The sequence below is a fragment of the Scyliorhinus torazame genome, chromosome 7 (genome assembly GCF_047496885.1).
Source record: "Scyliorhinus torazame isolate Kashiwa2021f chromosome 7, sScyTor2.1, whole genome shotgun sequence".
NCBI lineage: Eukaryota > Metazoa > Chordata > Chondrichthyes > Carcharhiniformes > Scyliorhinidae > Scyliorhinus > Scyliorhinus torazame.
The window spans coordinates 44,190,760-44,208,105 of NC_092713.1; the positions used below are offsets into that span (position 1 = coordinate 44,190,760).

Consider the following 17,346-nt stretch of genomic DNA (forward strand, 5'->3'; position numbering starts at 1 on the left):
GTAGAAGTGCTAACCACTATGCCACTGCCACCCAGTTCTCTCTGAGAGTCATCCAGACTCAAAATGTTAGCTCCCTTCTCTCTCCACAGATGCTGTCAGACCTGTTGAGATTGTCCAGTATTTTCTGTTTTTCTTTCAGATTCGAGAAGCCACAGTAATTTTCTTTTATTTATGAGAATTTTGTAATTGAGATGTTGTTTAACCTGGAGCCAATCTAAGTCAGTGAGCTTGGGGAGATGGACGAATGGGCTTTGATGCATGGCAGAATATGGACAGCAGAGTTTTGAGTCAACTCGTTTTTTGGAGGGAAAATGTCATGACCAGCCAGGAGTGTATTAGAATAGTCAAGTCAAGAGGCAACAAATAGTTTCAACAGCAGGTGAGTTTAGACAGGCAGTGTTATAGATTTGAAAACAGGTGGTCTTAGTCATGCTATGGGTATATCAAAAGCTCAACTCCAGGCAAAATACGACACCAAGGTTGCGAACAGTTTGGATTAGCCTCAGACAGTTGCCATGGAGAGGGATGGAGTCAGTGGCGAGGGAGTGGAGAATGAGGTGGAGACCAGAGACAATTGCATCTCAATATTCAGTTAGAGCAAATATCTGCTCATCCAATTCTGGATGTCCAAGTCTCACAATTAGTTTAAACACAGTGGCGTGGTTGAGATAGGCGGTGATAAACGAGTAGAGTTGACAAGGGAGAGCCAGTGGATGTGGTATATTTAAACTTTCAGAAGGCTTTCGACAAAGTCCCGCATAAGAAATTCGTGTGTAAAAGTAAAACACATGGGATTGGGATAGTGCATTGAGATGGATAGAAAACTGGTTGGCAGACAAGAAACAAAGAATAGGAATTAATGGGTCTTTTTCAAATTGGTAGGCAGTGACTTGTGGGGTACCACAGGGATTGGTGCTGGGCCCCAACTATTCACAATATATATGAATGATTTAGATGAGGGAACAAAATGTTATATCTCCACATTTGCAGATGACACCAAGTTGGGTAGGAGGGTGAGCTGTGAGGAGGATGCAGAGATCCTTCAGTACAATTTGGACCAGTTGAGTGAGTGGGCAAATCAATGGCAGATGCAGTATTATTTGGAGAATTGCGAAGTTATCCATTTCGGTAGCAAAAACGAGAAGGCAGACTATTATCTTAATGGCCATAAATTAGGAGAGGGAAATGTGCAACGAGACCTGGGTGTCCTCGTACAAAAGCCACTGAAGGTAAGCATGCAGATACAGCAGGCGGTAAAGAAGGCAAATGGTATGTTGGTCTTCATAGCGAGAGGGTTCGAGTGGAGGTGCAGAGATGACTTGCTGCAATTATACAGGGCCTTGGTGAGGCCACACCTGGAATATTCTGGTCTCCATATCTGAGGAAGGATGCTCTTGCTCTAGAGCGAGTGCAACAAAGGTTTACCAGACTGATTCCTGGGTTTGCAGGACTGACATATGAGGAGAGATTGAGTCAGTTATGATAGCATTCGCTGGAGTTCAGAGGAATGAGGGGAATCTCATACAAAAACCTATAAAATTCGAACAGGACTAGACAGGGTAGATGCACGAAGGATGTTCCCGACGTTGGGTGTGTCCAGAACCAGGGGTCAGAAGACGGGGTAGACCATTTAGGACAGAGATGAGGAGAACCTTCTTCACCTAGAGAGTGTTTGACCTGTGGAATTCGTTACCACAGGAAGTACAGAAGGAGGCCATTTGGCCCATCGTGTCTGCACCGGCTCTTGGAAAGAGCACCCCACTTAAGCCCACGCCTCCACCTATCCCCGTAACCCAGTAACCCCAGCCAACCTTTTTTGGACACTAAGGGCAATTTAGCATGGCCAATCCACCTAACTTGCACATCTTTGGACTGTGGAAGGAAACCGGAGCACCCTGAGGAAATCCACGCAGACATGGGGAGAACATGCAGGCTCCGCACAGACAGTGACCCAAGCCAGGAATCGAACCTGGGGCCTTGGAGCTGTGAAGCAACTGTGCTAACCACTGTGCTATCGCGCTGCCCGTCATCATTACACTTTTAATTCCAGATGTTTTTAAAATTCAGATTTCACCATTTGCCTTGGCGGGATTTAAATCCGGATCCGAACACTGGGTCAGTGTATTACTAGCCCAGCAACAATACCACTCCTCCACCCCATCCCCAAATTTATAAGGACAAGTGATAGTCACTAAAAAGCCATATAGTCTTTTCTTTTTCAAAGTTCCAGCAGGCGTGTTAACAGACAACCAAGCTGTCTACTGAGCTGCTGGGTGTCCAGGTCTAGTGCAGGCTTCAGCTCCATTATTAAGATGGTGTCTTGCGCTAAACAGGAATTAAACCCCATTCACCACCTTAGTGAAAATTGCCTCCCTGGATCTTTCCTTCTTCAAATGCATTTTCATTCCAGAGGGAATATTCAAATCTTGATCAGGCAGTAATCTAGCAGATCAATAAATCTTTAATTCGGCTAGAGTTAGTTGGATCATGAGGTTAACAGATATCCACATCGCAGATCATGGCCACAGGGGATTTGAATGCATTGCCAAAAAAAGCGGATCGCAGGGTGATTAGGGATGACCATCAAGAAACTGATCTGCAGAAATCCACATCTGTTAAAATTTACATTAGGAAATTAAGCAGCAACATGAATAGCAGTTTACACACAGGCTCTGGCCATTGCTACTAATGGGAACCTAATAGGACGAGACTTCATGAATATTGATCAGAGCTATAAATAGAAAGTGCAAACATCAATCAGTTAGTCCGACTAAAATTTATTAGACAATTTGGGAGGGTGAAATTACTCTCAGCGGGATTTGAAACAAACATTGTAGCCTATGTTGTCACATTCCTCTGGTAGCAGTTTCAATGCATTGGTTAGTCCTGTTTTTGCTTTAAGTAGTTTACCAAATAAGCTAGAGTAGGCATAGTCTGAAAATTCTGACTAAATGTGTTTTATTACAATCAGTTTTGCCCACTTCTGTTGACTATTTATCAATTGGGTAAGTATGAAGTGTACAAGTTATTGATCATCTAGGTTATTCATAGTCTATTAAATTTTTATTAAAAGACTGACTAGGATTATGCATTTTGGATATTAAAAACTGCAACATCAAGCACTGCTCAGTGATCTTTAGAAAAATCCACAACACTGACACTGATCAAATAGATAATCCAATGTTGCATCGATGAATCATTCACATTCATCGGGCGGCACAGTAGCACAGTGGTTAGCACTGTCGCTTCACAGCTCCACGGTCCCAGATTCGATTCCCGGCTTGGGTCACTGTCTGTGCGGAGTCTGCACGTCCTCCCCGTGTCTGCATGGGTTTCCTCCTGGTGGTCCGGTTTCCTCCCACAGTCCAAAGATGTGCAGGTTAGGTGGATTGGCCATGCCAAATTGCCCTTAGTGTTCAAAAAACGTTAGGTGGAGTTACTGGGTTACGGGGATAGGGTGGAGGAGCGCTTAAATGGAGTGCTCTTTCCAAGGGCCGGTGCAGGCTCGATGGGCCGAATGGCCTCCTTCTGCACTGTAAATTCTATGATTCTGCATTCTAAATAATCAAATCGGGGCAATTTTCATCTAAATTTGGCAACGATCAGTGGGGTCAGTTGAGATGTACATTGAACACCGGCAAGCCAGGTCAATATGCATTTATAATAGTCACTGGCCCACTGTACCAATAAAGACCCAAAAGTAGAAACTGATCATGTGCGTTAATAGAAATCAACATCACAGAACCTTATTGGCTGGAATTTCAGAAATCTACACCACACTTTCATTCGTTAAGAGAACTGAAATACAAATCAGAAACATATCAGGCAGCACTGTATCAACTTATTGATAAATGCAATCAATAGAAACCTACATCAGAAATTGATTAGAATGGACAGTAAAAACCATGAAATCCTGCAACTTCTAAATGCGCAGCTTCCCACAATGTGCTTTTACGAGTGATTCGATGATTCCAGAGGAACACAGGGGAACTCCCATTTTGTCGCTTAAAAAGGAAAGAAAGACTTACATTAATACAGCATTTTCACGACCACTGGCCCTCTCAAAGCACTTTACAGCCAATGGAGTATATTGAAATGTAGTCCAATTTCACCTCCTGTGTAGCTTGTGTAAATTATAATAACCATCCATGTTAAAGGTATGTACACACACCACTGCGGAATAAACTTGTAACGTACAGTTTATTAATCAACATTATTGCTATTGTGACAGTATGTACAGAATGGATGATTAGGTGTTGAGCACATAAATACAAAATGAATAACTGGAAACACCGCCTGAAGTTATACAGAAGGATAATTAGATGCACCATATGCTATCGTTTCAAAAGGAAAGCAATATGAGGTATGGGATATTATAATAGACCAAAAGTAAAACACTGCAGATTCTGAAATAAAAGCAGAAAGTGGCAACAATATCCAGCTGATCAGGCAGCCCCCACGACAAGGGAAATGATTCACATTTCAGGTCATCGACCTTGTGCCAGGGGACAATCTTTGAATAACAAAAGCTGGTTGTCAGCCGCCGTTCATTAAAAGCAATCGCCAGCATTCTCCCTGAAGTTGTTTTCTACTCTCTGCACAGAAAATCATGTTCCAACATGCATATTCATCTTGATACCTGCCTTTCAGCATTAAATTTAATGGAAAATTGAGGTGAGCACTGAGTTTAAGCAGCAACTGTTCCCTCGATCGCTTTCACTGGTGAATGAATGAACTGGTGGTTCTGAGCAGATGAGCCAAAATATTTCCTGGTTTCAGAAATACGTTTCATAAAAATGTGAGGAATTGGAATGCGAAGAACCAGTTGTGGCTGAAATGCTGCTCGTGGCATTATGGTGAAGTGCTTTAAGACCATAGTGAACAGACTCCAACTGTTGAAGGATAGTTTCACTGGGTTTACTTCCGCAAGTGCATCTGCGCAATGGTAACCTCTGAGAGCTTGTGGTCACCTCAGCAAAAAAATAGCTCCATTCAAGATCTCAGATTTCCAATCGATGTGTTTTAAATGATCAATTAACTGGCAAACATGTGCAGATGGATAATATCCGGGCTGCCAGCGGTGCCTAAAAATATATTTGTCGGCTTATTAATTTATTGAGACAAGAGTTTCCCTGCTAATTGCGTTGGTCTTTTCAGTGCAATCCCCCTGCATTTGTTGTAATCAGTGCAAAGGATCTTGGAATTTTAAGCACGATTTGAATTGTGTTCAAAGCGACTCGAGTTTCCAGGATCTTTTGTATTAGTTCAGGATAAATATTGTCAATTGCAGCTCTTGTCCACAATACTGCCACACTGCCAAAGTGAATCAATGGCCAGTGGGAAGTTTCCATTCAGTACAATCATTTTCAGGCCTTTGAGGAGACTCCAGAAATTAAGCAAAAACTTTGGCTGTCCACCCCCCCCCCCCCCGCCCCCCCCGTTGGCATCGGAATCCAGGTTCACGTCCTGCGTCAGTGGATGGATGGAAATGGATCACAAAGACCTATTTGCTTCCAATTACTTGGTTTAAACCCTTTCAGATCTGCAAGCCATTCATTCATTTCTATTCGATATTGATTTTACCTGGCTGTGATTGACAGCTTCCACACTTCTTCCAGCTATCAGCATTGTTCCATTCATCTCCCTTCATGGTTGAGTAACTTTGAAGTGGTCAGCTGTAAAAATAACCACAATGTTTAGAAACATCAAGCTTTGATTAACAGCCCCTGGACCATTTCAAACAGAGTTAAGTGCTTTCCATTCATCTTCATCTTCCTTCACATTCAAAATGGTGGCCCGATAGCAGGATTTCCTAGTGAATCCTGTGCAATCCTCACCATGCAAAAGTCTGCATGGCTAAGGATTGGGAATGACTTGCTGATTTTTGCTCCCAGCATCAGCACCAAATCAGGTGACAATCAGCTCTGGCAGGAGAACATAATCTCCCAAACGGAGAACCCTGCCCATAATCTGGATACCTTAACCTAACTATAACAGATATATAATGCATTATATAAAGCATTTCCTACATACATCACACTATTCTTAATTGCCCTAGAGAAGTTGGTGATGAGAGCCCATAGTTAAGGAGATAATTCCAGGATTTTGTCCCAGTGATAGTGAAGGAAAGGTTTCCAAGGAGGTGGTGTGTGATTTAAGAACATAAGAACTAGGAGCAGGAGTAGGCCATCTGGCCCCTCGAGCCTGCTCCACCATTCAATGAGATCATGGCTGATCTTTTGTGGACTCAGCTCCACTTTCTGGCCCGAACACCATAACCCTTAATCCCTTTATTCTTCAAAAAACTATCTATGTTTATCTTAAAAACATTTAATGAAGGAGCCTCTACTGCTTCACTGGGCAAGGAATTCCATAGATTCACAACCCTTTGGGTGAAGAAGTTCCTCCTAAACTCAGTCCTAAATCTACTTCCCCTTATTTTGAGGCTATGCCCCCTAGTTCTGCTTTCACCCGCCAGTGGAAACAACCTGACTGCATCTATCCTATCTATTCCCTTCATAATCTTATATGTTTCTATAAGATCCCCCCTCATCCTTCTAAATTCCAACGAGTACAGTCCCAGTCTACTCAACCTCTCCTCGTAATCCAATCCCTTCAGCTCTGGGATTAACCTAGTGAATCTCCTCTGCACACCCTCCAGTGCCAGTACGTCCTTTCTCAAGTAAGGAGACCAAAACTGAACACAATACTCCAGGTGTGGCCTCACTAACACTTTATACAATTGCAGCAGAACCTCCCTAGTCTTAAACTCCATCCCTCTAGCAATGAAGGACAAAATTCCATTTGCCTTCTTAATCACCTGTTGCATCTGAAAACCAACTTTTTGCGACTCATGCACTAGCACACCCAGGTCTCTCTGCACAGCAGCATGTTTTAATATTTTATCATTTAAATAATAATCCCTTTTGCTGTTATTCCTACCAAAATGTATAACCTCACATTTGTCAACATTGTATTCCATCTGCCAGACCCTAGCCCATTCTCTTAGCCTATCCAAATCCCTCTGCAGACTTCCAGTATCCTCTGCACTTTTTGCTTTACCACTTATCTTAGTGTCGTCTGCAAACTTGGACACATTGCCCTTGGTCCCCAACTCCAAATCATCTATGTAAATTGTGAACAGTTGTGGGCCCAACACTGATCCCTGAGGGACACCACTAGCTACTGATTGCCAACCAGAGAAACACCCATTAATCCCCACTCTTTGCTTTCTATTAATTAACCAATCCTCTATCCATGCTACTACTTTCCCCTTAATGCCATGCATCTTTATCTTATGCAACAACCTTTTGTGTGCACCTTGTCAAAGGCTTTCTGGAAATCCAGATATACCACATCCATTGGTTCCCCGTTATCTACCGCACTGTTAATGTCCTCAAAAAATTCCACTAAATTAGTTAGGCATGACCTGCCCTTTATGAACCCATGCTGCGTCTGCCCAATGGGACAATTTCCATCCAGATGCCTCGCTATTTCTTCCTTGATGATAGATTCCAGCATCTTCCCTACTACCGAAGTTAAGCTCACTGGCCTATAATTACCCGCTTTCTGCCTACCTCCTTTTTTAAACAGTGGTGTCACGTTTGCTAATTTCCAATCCGCCGGGACCACCCCAGAGTCTAGTGAATTTTGGTAAATTATCACTAGTGCATTTGCAATTTCCCTAGCCATCTCTTTTAGCACTCTGGGATGCATTCCATCAGGTCCAGGAGACTTGTCTACCTTTAGCCCCATTAGCTTGCCCATCACTACCGCCTTGGTGATAACAAGCCTCTCAAGGTCCTCACCTGTCATAGCCTCATTTCCATCAGTCACTGGCATGTTATTTGTGTCTTCCACTGTGAAGACCGACCCAAAAAACCTGTTCAGTTCCTCAGCCATTTCCTCATCTCCCATTATTAAATCTCCCTTCTCATCCTCTAAAGGACCAATATTTACCTCAGCCACTCTTTTTTGTTTTATGTATTTGTAGAAACTTTTACTATCTGTTTTTATATTCTGAGCAAGTTTACTCTCATAATCTATCTTACTCTTCTTTATAGCTTTTTTAGTAGCTTTCTGTTGCCCCCTAAAGATTTCCCAGTCCTTTAGGGGCAGCACGGTAGCCTTGTGGATAGCACAATTGCTTCACAGCTCCAAGGTCCCAGGTTCGATTCCGGCTTGGGTCAGTGTCTGTGCAGAGTCTGAACATCCTCCCCGTGTGTGCGTGGGTTTCCTCCGGGTGCTCCGGTTTCCTCCCACAGTCCAAAGATATACGGGTTAGGTGGATTGGCCATGATAAATTGCCCTTAGTGTCCAAAATTGCCCTTAGTGGTGGGTGGGGTTACTGGGTTATGGGGATAGGGCGGAGGTGTTGACCTTGGGTAGGGTGCTCTTTCCAAGAGCCGGTGCAGACTCGATGGGCCGAATGGCCTCCTTCTGCACTGTAAATTCTATGATAATTCTATGATAATCTAGTCTCCCACTGATCTTTGCTACTTTGTATGTTTTTTCCTTCAATTTGATACTCTCCCTTATTTCCTTAGATATCCACGGTCGATTTTCCCTCTTTTTACCGTCCTTCCTTTTTGTTGGTATGAACCTTTGCTGGGCACTGTGAAAAATCACTTGGAAGGTTCTCCACTGTTCCTCAACTGTTTCACCATAAAGTCTTTGCTCCCAGTCTACCTTAGCTAGTTCTTCTCTCATCCCATTGTAATCTCCTTTGTTTAAGCACAAAACACTAGTGCTTGATTTTACCTTCTCACCCTCCATCTGTATTTTAAATTCCACCGTATTGTGATCGCTCCTTCCGAGAGGATCCCTAACTATGAGATCCTGAATCAATCCTGTCTCATTACACAGGACCAGATCTAGGACCGCTTGTTCCCTCGTAGGTTCCATTACATACTGTTCGAGGAAACTATTACGGATACATTCTATAAACTCCTCCTCAAGGCTGCCTTGACTGACCTGGTTAAACCAATCAACATGTAGATTAAAATCCCCCTACTTTTGGAGGGGAATTTGCAGGTGGTGGTGTTCCAGTGCTTCTACTCTCCTTGTTCTTTTAGGTTGTAGAGGGCACAGGATTGGAAGGTACTGTCAAAGGGATCTTAGTGAGTTGCTGCAGTGCATCCCAATCTACTCAACCAGGAGAGTGGAGAGTATTCCATCACACTCCTGACTCCAGCCTTGTAGATGGTGGACAGGCTTTGCGGAGTCAGCAGGTGAGTTACTCGAGGCAGAATTCCCCTGAACTGCTGTTGTGGCCAATGTAGCATTAAATATTTGGTTCAATATGGATTTCTTGGCACTGAGGCTCTAAACATAGGCCTGGATTTTACGCTCTGGTCAGGACAAGCAAAATCAGGACAATTCCCAGCTCTGCCAGCCTTACCAGGGAAAAGGTGCTCTGGAAGGTCAGGTATTTAGACCGGGGCTGAAGTTGAAAATGGAAGTTGTGGCGGGCGATCCCGGAAAGAGTTTGAAGGCTGCCAAGCACAGAGGCATGCCGGATAAAAGGCCAGCCTTGATGCGCTGGAACTTTGTTCAGGCTATGAAAATAAACAATAACATAAGGCAGCGCTCCAGCCCTCACCCCATTCACACTCATACACTCCCCATTCTCAATCCTTGCCAACCCATGCCACGTCGTGCTGCCACCTACCCTCATACCCTCCATGCCAACCTATGCCACTTCACCCACTCCGTTGGTCATTCATACCCTCCATGTCAACATAGGCTCTTTGGTCCTTTATCATCCGTATAAACCCCTAACAGTGCTACTGCATGGTTTCCACCCGCCATATACTGTGCCAACCCACTCAGTATCCACCATGCTCAAACATCAGGACTCACGCTGAGATCAAATAAAGTTCAAAAGTGTCTACAGATGAATTTACTATTTCAAAAAGACACTGCCCTGACAAATCCAATCCTGGTGACATTACAACCCTTCAACTCTGCCAGCCGAAGCTATCAAATGGATTATTAACCTCAACATCGAACTATAGCTGCTTCCACAGCTATACGGGGGTAAAAAGCACTCAAGGCTGTCTGTATTTTTGAGGCTGAAGGATGGACTCTCGACCATAGAGACTATTTTCTTCTTCCCTGATTTATTTTCAGCCATTAACAAAGAAGATGGTTTAACTTCCTCTTGCAGGCTGGTGAGTAGATCTATTTCTCAAGCAAGCAATATATTTTAGAGGCACATGGCCTACTGAGCCAGCCCTGTTGACTGATTGTGTGGAATCTGGACACTCTCTGACTCAGGTGAAGCTGAATTGCGATTGTCCCTGAAGGACTACTAGGGCTCATAAGTTGCCTTAAGTGGGAATTAAATGCTCCCATGATCTCATCGAAGTTTAATGCAAGGCTGGAGCTCAAACGCAAATTGAAATCTGCCTTAGTTTCCATGGTTATGTTTATCGCTCTACAATTTAATAATTTATCTCTGGTGCTCACTTCTTCCAATGCATTTCTCACCTTTTTTGCATTAATGACTTTGTCTTTTCATTGTGCTTCTTTTTTTTTAGATGCTTACGATACTTTAAAATAATAGCATTAAAATGGAAATTCAATTTACTTCGCATAAATGTACGAAAGGATAAATTTAACTTATCCAGCCCCAAAGAAAGTATAAAGGTGACAAAAGAGATGTACTGAACATAAATCTAGAGGAAAAATAGCTACATTAAATCAAACAGCCACTAGGTGGTTTCATAGTCTTAATGCAGTCAATACAAGGAGGTTTTTCTTGAGAGATTAATTTCAAGTAACAGATTTAACCTTGTAATGCAGGGATATCGAGAAAGACCACGAGAAAACAACTGCAGCTGTCCCTATTTCCTAATGTTTATTTTTATCACAATGCTTTTCATCTGGTGCAGTAGCCAATGCACTAAAATTAAGTCACAGATCATTCTCAACTTCTCAACACAGCAAAAATATCAAGACCTTTTTTAAAATTTACATTTAAATCCAAATTACTTCAGTTACACTCGTCTTTTGGACTTGGCTCTTTGAGGTCATGATTTGCGACTCTTTCATGGTGACAGGCAACATACGAATGCAGTGTTGCCCCCTCATTTATTTGATTGTAGTGTTAGCCTAAGTGGGGGATTTGGCAGGGGACTGAGCAGTGTGCAGTGATAGAATGTGGACCAGCCCGCCTGCTCCTCTTAAAGGCAGTCTGTCATTTCTAAAGGGGAGCTGCACTCAGTGGAAGAGAGCTGTTGCTGCTGGATACCTGCGCTGATACTGGCTGCACAAATGGAGCACAAGACAAAAGAGAGGTCTCCAAGTTTCACGGATGCAGCGCTGGAGGTTGCATTGGATGAGGTGGTCAGATGAAGAGCGGCTATGTTTCTGGAAGTGGGTGGGGATGAGGCTCTGAAGGACCACCCTTAGAAGAGAAGAGGAGGAGTTGATCAGGGCAATGCTGTTGATGTGGTGTATATGGACTTCCAAAAGGCATTTGTTACAGTGCCGCATAACTTTGCTTTATGAGCGTAGTTATAGCTCATGGAATAAAAGGGAAAGTAGCACCATGGATACAAAATTAGCTGAGTGACAAGAAACAGAGAGTAGTGATTAATGTATGCTTTTCAGGTTGTCGGAAGGTTTATAGTACAATTCCCCAGAGATCAGTGTTGAGACTTTTGTTCTTCCTGATATACACTCATGACCTAGGCCTTGATGTACAGGGCACAATTTCAAAACTGTCAAATAATATGAAACTTAGGAGCATTATGAACTGTGAAGAAGATAGTGCAGAATTCCAGAAACTGTAGAATTCCAGAAATACATGGAAAAGTTGGTGAAATGGGCAGATAGGTGGCAGGTGAAGTATAATGCAGAAAAATGTGAAGTGATTCATTTTGGTAGGGCGAACCAGGAGAGGCAGTATAAAATGACACAACTCTGAAGTGGGTGCAGGAACAAAGCAATCTGTGTGCATGTGCACAAAAGTCATTGAAGGTGGCAGGAGAGATTCATCTCTTTGCTATTTTCTTCCTTTACCTTGAAGAGGCACCGTGGGCCGTTAAAAGGATGTGGGTTAATCAGCTGTTTTCTTGGTGTCATTTCACAGTCATTGCTGCCCTCATCCTGAATAGCTGATGCCATGCTATTATGTATATTTTCCTTCAAAACATGCAGGGTCTGGGAAACATTTGCATCTGCGGTGACTGGCAATGGGTTTCCTGCACCAGGTTGTAACAAATTACTTTTAGAAAAGTCTGATTCATTTCTTCTTCCGATTTTCTGTCTTCTTTCATAGCTTTGGAAGAATTACTTGTCATCTGTTCAAGATTAGTTTGTGAAAGGTCTATTTGGTAGCAGTTGTTCAACATTTCTTCATAATAAGGACCCAATCGGATTCAGAACTCTCATCAAAATCTTCACCACTGATATTACTATTAGATTCGGACACCTCTTTCTGTGAGGAATCATTCTTGTAGAAATAATTTCAACTAGTATCATCAGAATAAGGGGCGAAATTCTCCTACTCGCCCCGCCACATTTCTGCGCCGACCGGCCGGCGGGAGTCTCCGTAACACCGGCCGGTCAATGGGGTTTCCCATTGTGGGGCAGCCCCACGCCGTCGGGAAACCCCCAGGCGCCGGCAAAACGGAGACTCCCGCCGGCGGAGAATGACGCCCCAGATTCACCACCATTGTCATTTGATATATGATTAATGTCTTTCAACATTTCTTTCTTTGAGTCGTTTATTATCCAATGAGCTGTCTGAATTTCCATCTGTCCTGTCATTGGTATCTCATGCGCTATCCATGGGTACTTCCCTCGGACTCTGTAATTATGGGTGAAGTTACCACCTTCTCACCTGCCAAATTATTCCCCAAAAGTTAGTCTACTCCGTCCACTGGGAATTTCTTAACCACCCCGACAACTACTGGACATGACAGTAAATCACACTCCAATTGTAATTTATACAATGGGTACCGGAGGGGCTTAACCTCATTGGACTGAATATCCCATTCACTATTACCTTAGCTTGCATTGAGTTCTCTGTAAGGCAACCCAAATCCTTCTCTAGTAAGAGAGTTTGGGTAGCCCCTGTCAGGCTGGCAGGGGCACTGACAGGGTGAGAGGTTGGCAGGGCTAAGGTGCCTCGTTGCCAGGTTGCCCGTGCCAGCATCGGGCCCGGGGTGCCTTGCCTTTAACAGATGGGGTGAGGGGTGCTTGAGGATCCCAGAAAAGGTAGGTTGGATGCAATTGCCCTATTATGTATTTTCTTGCCCTATTATGTATTTTCTTGCCCTTTTATGTATTTTCTTTTATTCCCTTTTCTTCCGTTATACTTAATGATCTGTTGAGCTGCTCGCAGAAAAATACTTTTCACTGTACCTCGGTACACGTGACAATAAATAAATCCAATCCAATGAGAGGGTCCAGAGGCTGCATGTGGGAATGTTGAGGGGGGTCAAACGATCGGGATGCCTTTAAAAATGGCACCCTGAAGCATTAGTACACTTCCAGAACTGGCGAGCTGAGCTCATCAGTGCAGGAAATTATGTAAATGCAGCCTCGATGGGGCATTCCCCACCGAGGCCCCAGAAAATTGCAAAGTGCAGTTGAATAGTGGCATGTTTCTCAGCCCTGAAGCCGCTGAGCAGCACCCGACTAAATGCACCCAAAAGCGGACTCGATTTTTTTTTTCCCCCTTTTAACCGTATTTGCAGTAGCTTATTGAAAATTCAGGTTAATCAAAAAGTTGGAGATGTTATGAGACTGGTATGTTTGTGGATAGAAAAGAGAGCTTTAAGATTTGTGGGAAAACATTTGCGTCAGTAATGTTCCATTTGTGCTTGAAAATGAGGCAGTCATCAGATTGAACAGTGCGGAGAGACAAAGTGCAATGTGCTGACAAATTCCTACCTATGATTAGAAGCAGTAATGTTCCTGTGGAGCATGAACATCGTCTTAGGCCAGTTGGGCAGAATGATCTGTTCTTTACTGCAAATTAAATATAGTACAAGTACCAGCCCCCGTAACTGGGAAGCTCCAGACTGGACGTGTGCCAGATTTGGCGATTTTATGGATTTTGGGACCTAAGCCTAGCATGTACTTATAATACATAAAATAAAGTATGAAAAATAAAGAATATGAGGGATTTATTCCAATTGCTACCCAGGGCGCCTGCTTCGAATGTACATTGGAAGGATGGGTCCTTCCAGATTTCAGGACACTGGACAAGGCGTCCAGTCCAGCACCTGCATTGATCTCTAGTTTTGGACCCTGCAAAAAGTGGAAACACCTTCTATATATTTATCATATAGAACCCGTTCATTATTGTGAAGCCCTCTATCAGTTATCCTCTCCGGTGCTCAGTGGGCTAAACAGCTGGTTTGTAATGCAGATCAAGGCCAGCAGTGGGGTTCAATTCCCATACCAGCTTACCCGAACAGGTGCCGGAATGTGGCGACTAGGGGCTTTTCACAGTAACTTCATACTTGTGACAGCAAAAGATTATTATAATTATTATTATTTTCTAAAGAAACGAGCCTCAGCCGTTCAGTTCATCTTGCTATTTATAATCTTTTATTATTGCCACAAAGAGGCTTACATTAACACTGTAATGACGTTACTGTGAAAATCCCCCAGTCGCCACATTCCGGCGCCTGTTCGGGTACACAGAGAGAGAATTCAGAATGTCCAATTCCCCTAACAAGCACGTCTTTCGGGACTTGTGGGAAGAAACCAGAGCACCCGGAGATAACCCAGACACATGGAGAACGTGCAGACTCCGCACAGACAGTGACCCAAGCCGGGAATCGAACCTGGGACCCTGGCGCTGTGAAGCAACAGTGCTAACCAAAGCTCTGTTCTCATCCCAGTAAATCTATTTTGCACTTTCTACTCTATCCTTTTTTGCAGTATGAAGACCAGTATTGTGTATAACATTCCAAGTGTGGTCCAAACAAGGTTCTATATAACTTCCCTGCTTTTGAATTTGAATCCTCTAGAAATAAACGCAAGTGCTTTACTTGCACTTCTAATGACTTTGTTAACCTACGTTGCTATGCTAAATGATTTGTGAATCACTGCAATAGAGCGCAGGGACCAATTAATGAGAGATATTTCACTGTCGGGTAAGTAAAGGACATTTATGGAGATGTATGGTGGAAGAGATTAAGAAAATGAGGATGAAGTTCTTAAGAGCAATTCACTGGGGCACAGGCAGCCAGTCGAACTTGGCAAGGATGGTGAGATAGAAATCTGGGATTTCTGTAGTTGTCCATAAAATACTTAAAGGGCTAGATAGTGTACTTCTTGAGGGATTATTCCAGTTGAACAGACCCTGAAGGACCAGGTGATACAAGCTTAATCTATAAGAGGAGGAATGGACTGGATATTAGGCACTTCCACTTTTCCCAGAGAGTACTGGGAATACATTGCCAGCTGATGCGAAAGATGCTGACACTCTGCATTCAAGATGGAGCTGGACTTGTTCTTGACTGCGGCAGAGAATGTGTCACATGGAAGTTCAGTATCCTTCGAGATGATGCTTGGTTTATGTGCCCAAGGATGTTGGAGAGAACTCTTTTCCCTTAATGCCTGAGATTGTTTCCTCTCTTTATATAAACTGCAGCACCCGGAGGAAACCCACGTAGACACAGGGAGAAAGTGCAAACTCCACACAGACAGTCACCCGAGGCCGGAATTAGACCCGGGTCCCTGGCACTATGAGGTAGCAGCGCTAACTACTGTGTCTGCGTGGATTTCCTCCGGGTGCTCCGCTTTCCTCCTGCAATCCAAAAATGTGCAGGTTAGTTGGATTGGCCGTGCTAAATTGCCCCTTAGTGTCCAAAGGTTAGTGGGGTTATGGGTTTGCAGGGGAGTGGGGCTAGGTACGGTGCTCTTTCAGAGGGTCAGTGCAGACCCGATGGGATGAATGGCCTCCTTCTGCATTGTAGGTATTCTATGATTCTATGAACAATTAATTCATCTCTCCAGCGTGTTCTTGCAGCACAAGTTGCCTTTTTTTCAGTTTAACAGCAAAGGGTCATCCTTTCTCAGACATCTCATTGAAGAGACATGCAAACACATGGGGCGGCATTTTTTGACCCCTCCTGCTGACAGGATCTTCCAGTTCCGCCGAAGTTAATGGTGTTTTGAACAGCTCAGAAAATTTTGCCAGATGTCTCTCATTTATTCCACTTAATTCTGTTATGTTCAGTTCAGGAAAAGGGGCAGACTTCTCCGACGCCGGCATCTCTGAGCGGAGAATCGGCGCCATTGGGGCCGGCGTGGCCGGCGCGGCGCCGGCCGGGGTATGCGATGACTCTCCGCCCCGGGCCGGCGCGCCGATTCTCCGGCCCGGATGAGCAGAGCGGCCGTCATCAAAAAGCCGAGTCCCGCCGTCGCTGTTCTAACATCCTCTGAGCCGACGGGACCTCGGTGTTGAAGGGGCCGGGTGCGGCCTGTGGGGGGTGGGGGGGGGGGGGGGGGGTCCGACCCTGGGGAGGGGGGGCCTCCTTAGTGGCCTGGCCCACGATCGGGGCCCACCGATCGGCGGGCCGGCCTCTCTGCCCCCGACCTCCTTACCCCCGTGCTGGCTCCTGTAGCCCTGCACCATTTGGCATCGTGGCCAGCGTGGGGAAGAAGGCCACTGCGCATGTGCGGACCCCGCGGCGCCGGGTTCAGGCTGCGATCGGCAGCTGGAGCAGCGTGGGCCGCTCTAGCGGCGTCCTACCACACTGGGGGCCGCAGAATGGGGCCCCGGAACGGGCGCCGGTGCCGGAGCAAAACACTCCCATTTTTACGCCGGCATCGGCACTTAGCCGCCCGATGGGAGAATCCCCCCCAAGGACACTGATGGTTAAGTGTATTGATGTCTCAATGAGCATTCCTATGCTCACACCCTGTTTTCTGTGTCTCCCTGGGCAATTCTGCTGTACTACCTCCGGAACCCCCGACCATCTTATCCTCAGGTTCATGCGAGTGACTGGATCTGTTTCCTATACTTCTCACCCTAACACACTGGAGCTGCCGACTCTCCTGGCTTGTCCCAGATGCTCTAGAAATCAACGATTCAGCTCCCGGGCACTGCTGCAAGAAAAAAAACATAAAAGCATTGGAAAAGATACAATTACTTTTCCATTTTCCTTGAACACATTTTGTTGCTCCATTATGAAAAATATTGGAGATGGGAATCGGCTGACCAGATATGAAGGCTGGAAGCTTCCAGGAATCCATCGAACCAGAATTGACAATCCTGCTCAGCATTTCCAGCAGCGAATCAAAGGACTGAGAATTTCTGGGTAGTAATTATTACTTAAATTTACAAAGACAATGCGCAGAGTGGACAGGGAAAGC

General features: G+C 44.5%; 1 long non-coding RNA gene across 1 annotated transcript; it reads right to left on the reverse strand.

Annotated features, from left to right (window-relative positions):
* Positions 1-2,761: 2,761 nt before the first annotated feature.
* LOC140427276 (uncharacterized) lies at positions 2,762-17,034 on the reverse strand. Its single transcript, XR_011948428.1, has 3 exons — positions 17,002-17,034; positions 5,584-5,675; positions 2,762-4,004 (listed from the first exon to the last, which is right to left on the reverse strand). It is a non-coding gene; the product is annotated as an uncharacterized lncRNA (long non-coding RNA).
* Between the last annotated feature and the right edge of the window lie 312 nt (positions 17,035-17,346).